The 7,310-nt window shown below is 35.5% G+C and overlaps 1 protein-coding gene across 1 annotated transcript in view; it reads right to left on the reverse strand.

The window, feature by feature from the left end:
- Positions 1 to 7,310, reverse strand: part of LOC107752686 (leucine-rich repeat transmembrane protein FLRT2-like) — a 33,070-nt gene that overhangs the window by 5,508 nt on the left and 20,252 nt on the right. The gene's annotated exons all lie outside the window — the stretch shown is intronic.

Genomic DNA, 7,310 nt, shown 5'->3' on the forward strand with positions numbered 1-7,310 from the left:
TTTCAGAGGAAAGCTGTCCGAATCTGAAAAGCACTGCACATGTTCTCTCTCTATATATATATATATATATATATATATATATATATATTGTCTCTGTATTTGTTCAGCCTTATGTCTTTTGTCTTTCAAACTTGATTGACTTTCTTGCTTGGGTGGAGCCAAACCAAATCGGTACTGTACTTTTCTTGGTGGCAACTTCTTATGAATTTGTGTGTGATTCATATGGCACGGCACCTAACTAACTATTGACCTTAACATACTAACTAAATAAGGTCCACCCCTAACCCCACCCTGGTCAATTTTTTCTGCCACATAATAAAACTTTGTTTTTAATTTTTTTTTTTCAAAACTGATTTTTTCAATGAACCGTTCGCAAAGAGCTTGATTGACAGGCGATCTGACCAATCAGAACGCGGATATTATGTGCCGCCGCTGCTATCCGCCATCTTGCCCGACAGCTGCGGCCGGTCTCCATAGAAATCCATGTTAAAACTGGGTAAAAAAGATCGACTGAATTGAAACTTTTGAAATATAACTAAATATAAAAAAATGTGCAGAGGGTTAAGCTGTGCTGTTGTTGGCTGCCACAGTAACGGCAATAAACTAAGGAAGTTTTGCGTATCGGAAAACCTGTCATGTCCGGCGCTGTATGCATGGCTTGCTGCGCTTAAGTTAAAATACTGAGTGTGAAATAATAAAGCGATATGTTAAAACGTGTTTTATCATTCTGTGGACAAAATCCCGTGAACTTTGCCCCGAATGGGAGCTGTATATGCATATGTGAGCTCATCTGTTTTCAATGCAGCTATCCTCGCGTCGCTTCATGTCATCTTCCCACTCATCAAACTATGACAGGTCCTAAAAAGACGGTCATTGTGACACTGTAAAGTGATGAAACTATGGCGCCATGTGCTTTTTTAAACCATTTTCATAGGTTTCACATTATATTGTCGGCTCGGAAAATATGTAAATGCTAATTCCTAGTAACCGAAGTTAATCTACTCTCCTGTCTGATTTGTGGTTATTGCTAGAAGGGATACAGCTGCGGCTGCAGGGCATGCGCATTTACATATTTTCTGAGCCGACAATATAACATGAAATCTATGAAAATATATTGAAAAATGTAAATTCAGTCGATCATTTTTACCCCCGTTTTAACATGGATTTCTATGGAGACCGGCCACAGCTGTCGGGCAAGATGGCGGATAGCAGCGGCGGCACATAATATCCGCGTTCTGATTGGTCAGATCGCCTGTCAATCAAGCTCTTTGCGAACGGTCAATTCTGAGGAAAAAAAAATAAGGTTTGGAATTGTAGCGTGATATAAACTCGCAAGTGCGAATTTGAAATTTGATATAAAAAGTTGCAATTACCTTGAGATGCAAAATCATCATAAAAGTATCATACAAGAGGTAAGATAAGCTTGAAGTCAACATTTAAGTTGTTTCTCACTGAAAATTTTAACGTTCTACCTACAGTAGTTTGCAGCATTCATAAAAGAAGCGGCAATGTCAGATACACGAATGAATTGAGTTGGAGCTTTTGAATGAATTCAGAAGCTCTTTATCCCACACAAACTCCTAGATTAATTCATTTTACCCTGCTTTCCTATCATGAATTTAACTTGTATATGCAGTCTCTGTTTCAGATGAAGTTATTAACATTTTATCCAGATGTTCTCCATTGTCTTCGAGGTGGCTGAGGCAAACTTAAGGGAATCTCGCTTTTTCTCTCTGCGTGTGTTTGAAAACCAAAGACAGCTGTCTTGCTACCCAGTTAGTCATTGACTTGACAGGCGCCGTGTTTGTATGAAAGCACCTTCTAAGGTAACTGCTTTCAGACAGTCTTCCAATAACGTCATGTCTAATAATGTACAACAAATTCAAGTGAGCTTTAGAGATTCCCAAGCCAAATATTCAGAGACTGCAATGCTTATTTCTCAGAGCTGAAATAAAGGAAAACATTTATCAATTGATTTACTCCGTTCAGCCGTTCCTTCAGGCACCACTTTTACCACAGATCTTAGTAAGCAATAACCAATCAATACTAACAGAAATGTCTATGTATACTGTGTACTTATGTGCCTTGTTGCCTTCCTACTTCATGCTTCTCTCTCTGCCTCTCTCCAAAGCTCAGGGCAGCATAACGTTCATTAACTATTCACTCACTGGCATGAAAGACGCACAGAATGTGCCGATACTGCACTCTGTCAGACTGTACATTTTAATTAGGACCAGATTACTGTAAACGCGACATGATATTTAAATAGAAGCCGACTAACAGTGAAGGGACAGCTTGACGTCGGCCTATATCCAGTGGGAGGGAAAACTCCACACACTTATTAGGACCAAAGTGATTTGGCAATCAATTTGCGATCGTTAGATTAAATGACAAGGAAGGGCAGAGAATTATAATCGTTGAACATTGAGAAATGAGAGTGTCTCCCTCCTTATTGAAAATAAATTGATCCTAGTATCCGAGTTCCATCGTATCACGTTGCGAAGAGCCCTTTTAGTGACTTTCCAGATGTCTTTTTTATTTATTTTTATCTTCTAAATGGCAGTGATTGACTGCTTCGTCCTTCTCAGTCCACAAAGTTTAATTTGAACATAAATCTGTCTGCCATACAGACAATGAATTATATACTGAACCCAAAAATATGCAGAAGTAAAATGATAGGCTACCGTATTTTACATGGAATCACATCTACTGAGGGGAAAAAAATAACAAATATATATAAATGTCTTGTGTGATAGTAAGGAATCTGCGAAGGCGGTCAGCCCCTAAAATGTCCCATAATGCACCATAAAAAAGCGAAAATTCATGTATCATATATTTTGTATGCACAGAGTTCAAACAAAACCGAAAATTGTAATTAACTCTCATGTCAAACAAACCTTTACGCTCTTAAAAATAAAGGTTCTTTGTTGGCTCCATGGTTCTACAAAGAACCTGGAATGGATCGCAATACTCACACAGCAGAAGATTTTCTGAAGTATTCGGTCATAGCTTTCAGTTTCATAATACGACAGTGGCAGAGGCACAATTTACTGCTCCTTTTATTCAAGAGTAGGAATTTCTTTTATTTTCTTATTGCTCATGGCCCTTCAGCAGCCAGCTACTCAAATAAACAAATGCAGATCTATTGCACATAGGAGTTTTACTAGTCTGAAGTGTTCAAAGGGCTGCTACGAAAACTCATGTGCAATTTATATTCCCTGTCACACTGTGAATATTGCACAGATCCTTTTCCTTAAGACCACCTACATCATACGATAATATGCTAACATTTGAACTGATCTTAGACTTTTATTACCTCTACTGCAGTATGTCAGTATCCAGGACTTTTAAGTGCTAAATATTTAATAGCCGAGACCACACTAACACTTTGTGGCTGAAAGCACCTAAGAGTTTGTTGATTTTAAATGTTCGCAGTGTAATTTATAGTTCCAATCAAACGGCCAGATAGCGTTATCTTTATTGTGCATGTCTCAGAAATCCAAAATTGTTGAGAGTAAAATTGAACAACACACGTGCTTTTTAACATGTTTTAAAACATGTATTTATTTATTTATTTAGTGAACATATTGTGAATACAATGGAAGGGGGTGAGGATGCTGTATATCCTTAAACACTATTTTGAAGTCACACATATATTTTATTAAAGGATATTAAGATTTGTTTTGGTGATAAATGACTTTTTTGTTATGAAAATGTTTTTGTTATGAATTGGTTGAGTAAATCATTCAAAGACTCACTTTTCCAGAATTGTGGCCAGAATATGTCAAATATCATATATCATATGTCAAATTTTAAAGAATCTTTTTTTTTTTTTTTTTTTTCAAAAAGAATTGACTCACAGAGGTGAATCAAAATTCCCACTAACAACAACCATTTATTTAACATAAATTGCCATTATTTACATTTAAAAAATTGTAGTATAAAAAAAATGAAAAATTTTTGAGGCATAATTGATATATGGAAAATATAGATGCACAATGGTTACTTTTAAAAATTGGATTTTCATGTAGTTTTGGCTTTTTAAATATAATATATATTTATATATTTTATATTTTTTATAATATCCTATTGCATTCAATTGTATGATTTTTTTAAAGATGAAAAGTAAGCTATCATCTTTCAAGAAAATGTATATTAATATTATGTTTTTATGTTTATTGTGTGAAAATTATTTCTATTTTTAGCCGCATTCAGACTATTCCTCAACTGACATAATTTCCACAATGACCAGCAGTTTTGCTATTAATATTTAATATGTATACAATAGCTAAGAGCAAGCACTAGCACCCTTTGGCTGATAGCATTTCTATTTCAAAATGTAGTAATTCTACAGTCTTACGTAAATATTTTTGACTCATATCACATCTGATAAAAATGTTCCACTGCAGATAGATTTGACTGGAAAAAGGTTTCAGGTCACATTTATTCTGCTGGTTGAGCACTCGGTGGGTGTCTGGGAGGCAAAGCTTAAAATCTGGATCAAAGCCCTTGCTCACTGACCCCTCTGGACCCGATCCACAATCGGAGTACTACAGAGAGAGAAAAAATGCCCACTCGTGCTTACAGTATATGCAGTGTGGTAGATTTGCATGTTTATGTGTTGCAATCGATTTATGGTGGCTCTCTGGCCTGCTTAATAACTAATAGAAGTCTAGTCTGAATCAATACTATGTCAAAAAATCAAAATGACTTTTGTGAAATGGCATGCATGATGGATTTAGTGTTGAACAAATCTTTGAGATTTGTGAGCAGCTTTGCATATATGGGCTTAAGATCTTTTTTTTTTTTTTTAATTGCCGATCTTTCTCAGCTCCTCAATTCCTTTGCACTTACAAACACCTTTACAAGAAGGTCAAAGAGCAAGTGTTCAATGGGCCCCGAGCCTCTTTCACAAGAGGACAGTCAAAGTATGCAATGTTTCAGTCGGCCGAGCGAGACGGCTTCGGCAAGCTGTAAAAACAGGGTCTAGCAACAAGCGAGGCCTTGTTTTTTCCTGCCGACTTGGCGGAGAAAGACAGTGAGACAGAGGTCAGAGAGGCAGCCGGAGGATAGGTCTTATCCAGCGCCCTAATCCTGCCGGGAGCTCCGCCGTTTGAAGTCACATCTGCTGCAAATTTCCCTCCGCAGAGCTCAGGCAGGAGGAAATCTTAAGTCTGAGGGGGGTGAGTTTGCCCTGGTGGTGCTGAGACTCTCATCCTGGGTCACCTGCACTGGACCTGTATTCACACGGCTCAGTGTTTTATTGTTCTCAGAGGAAGTGCTGAGCTAGAATCGGATGGCCGATGCTGCTGCATTGTGGGAATGATTACACTGTGTGGTAACATTTTACATTACAGTGTTCATGTTACATGCCAATATAATTGATTATTGTAGCAATGATAGGCTAGCAAAGATTAGTTGGGTGTTCTTTAAAAATGTTCTATTAAAACAAATTATTGTTGTATGAATGTTGCATACTTTTCCTTCTACTTTTCCTTCATCTTTTTCTACTTTTCAAAAGTATTTAATAAAAAAAAAATTTTTACTAAACTAAATAAAAAACAAGTAAAGATTTGTATTAAATGTTATTGTACATTTTTTTTATTATTTTTTTTTATCATAGAAATACTAGCTATAAAATTAAACATGAAGACATATACATTGTTTTTTTTAAGCAGATCTAAAAAAAAAAAAATCAATAAGTGTTATTCCTCGTGTAAATTTGCAAGCTTTAGGTATTTATTTATTTATTTATTTGTTTGTTTGCTTGTTTGTTTATTTATTTATTTGTTCATTCGTTCATTTATTTATGTATTTATAAAATGTATTTGATATTTATGTATTTGTATTTTTCACAGTTATTGTTATTTAAACAAATATTAAATAACTAGTGTTATTTAAACAAATATTAAATAACAGGGGTTAAAAGAGGGGAAACAATGTTAATCTGGAAAATTATACAGAACAAAAATGTTAAAAGTTTTATTCATTTTTGTTTTTCTATATTTAAACAGACCTATAGCAATTTTGCAATTCTGTGAAAAATAAAGCAAAAATGTATTTGTTTTCTGACCTTTGTACTTTAATTTGTTAAAACAACTTATCATAATAATAATTATAGTAATAATAAAAGTCCAACTGTTTTGGATATAATTCCAGCAAAACATAACCTACAACTGACCATAAATGTACTATAAATGAAAAACAAGCCCAGATAGCTTATAATAAGCAGACGTGGCATGGCAACAAGGGACAGTATTTACTGTGTATACACTGTTGAACTAAAAATTGAAATGAATGAGTGAGAGTGTAAAAAGTATGTTTAAAGAGAATGTGTGGCACAAAAATGCCATAGTTGAAGACATTTTTTTAGTTTTTCTTTTTTTTTTGGTCATGAAAATTGTAAAGTATGATTAAAAATGTATTGATCTGAATATTTGTTTATGATTTTAGTGACAGGACTGATCTGATCCTTGGTTAGCACGTTCCTGACCTCTTTTGTATACGCTGACCTTACTATGAGGTCTAAAGTGCAGTGGCTTCAGGGTATTTGTGTGCCTGAGTCATTATTCATGATTGGCCCAGGCCAATATCCAATATCCCCAAGGGTAATTCTTCACTCATAAATGTATCTGCTTGTGTCTTAAGAAATTCCTCTGGAGGGATGTTTTGAGGTTTAATAAATGCAAAATCAAGGCTTGTGAGCAGTTAATGAGCATTGAGAAAATGAAAGTCAATGGGCAAATCGGTTTTGTTGCAAATGAGGCACATGCACACACACATACACACACACACACACACACTCATGGTCAATCTTGTTGTCAAAACAGCTCTCCTGTGCTCAGCCTACCATGGTGGAGAGAAAATGAAAGGGAGAATTTATTCACAGTCGAGGCTTTGTCAGCATATTCCTTTCAGATCACTAAAAAGACAACAGTAACTCGTAATGTGTCAAAATGCGACGAGGCTTGTGCGTAAGCTGGTGTTTGGTTTGGTGTGCGGATGGAAATGTATTTATATACTTCAGGGCATCATGAACAATCTCTGAACTCCACAGACTCTGTGCCAGCAGTCATTTGGCGAGAGCATAAGCCATTATGACATAATCTGTTTCAGTTCGACTGACAGGCAGAGTCAGAGAGGAGTCAGTGTCTGCCACACATGTCAGCCTGAGCTTCTGTCAATCCAAAGACTGACAGCTTTTTTTTCTTTTTTCTAATAACATTTTTTTATATATATATTTTTTAGATAGGATTCTTGAATTCATCAATCAAAAAAAAAAAAAAAAAAAAAACTATAAGCAAACATTT

This window comes from Sinocyclocheilus rhinocerous, unplaced genomic scaffold (assembly GCF_001515625.1).
Source record: "Sinocyclocheilus rhinocerous isolate Xijiao unplaced genomic scaffold, SAMN03320098_v1.1 scaffold1432, whole genome shotgun sequence".
NCBI classification, from domain to species: Eukaryota; Metazoa; Chordata; class Actinopteri; order Cypriniformes; family Cyprinidae; genus Sinocyclocheilus; species Sinocyclocheilus rhinocerous.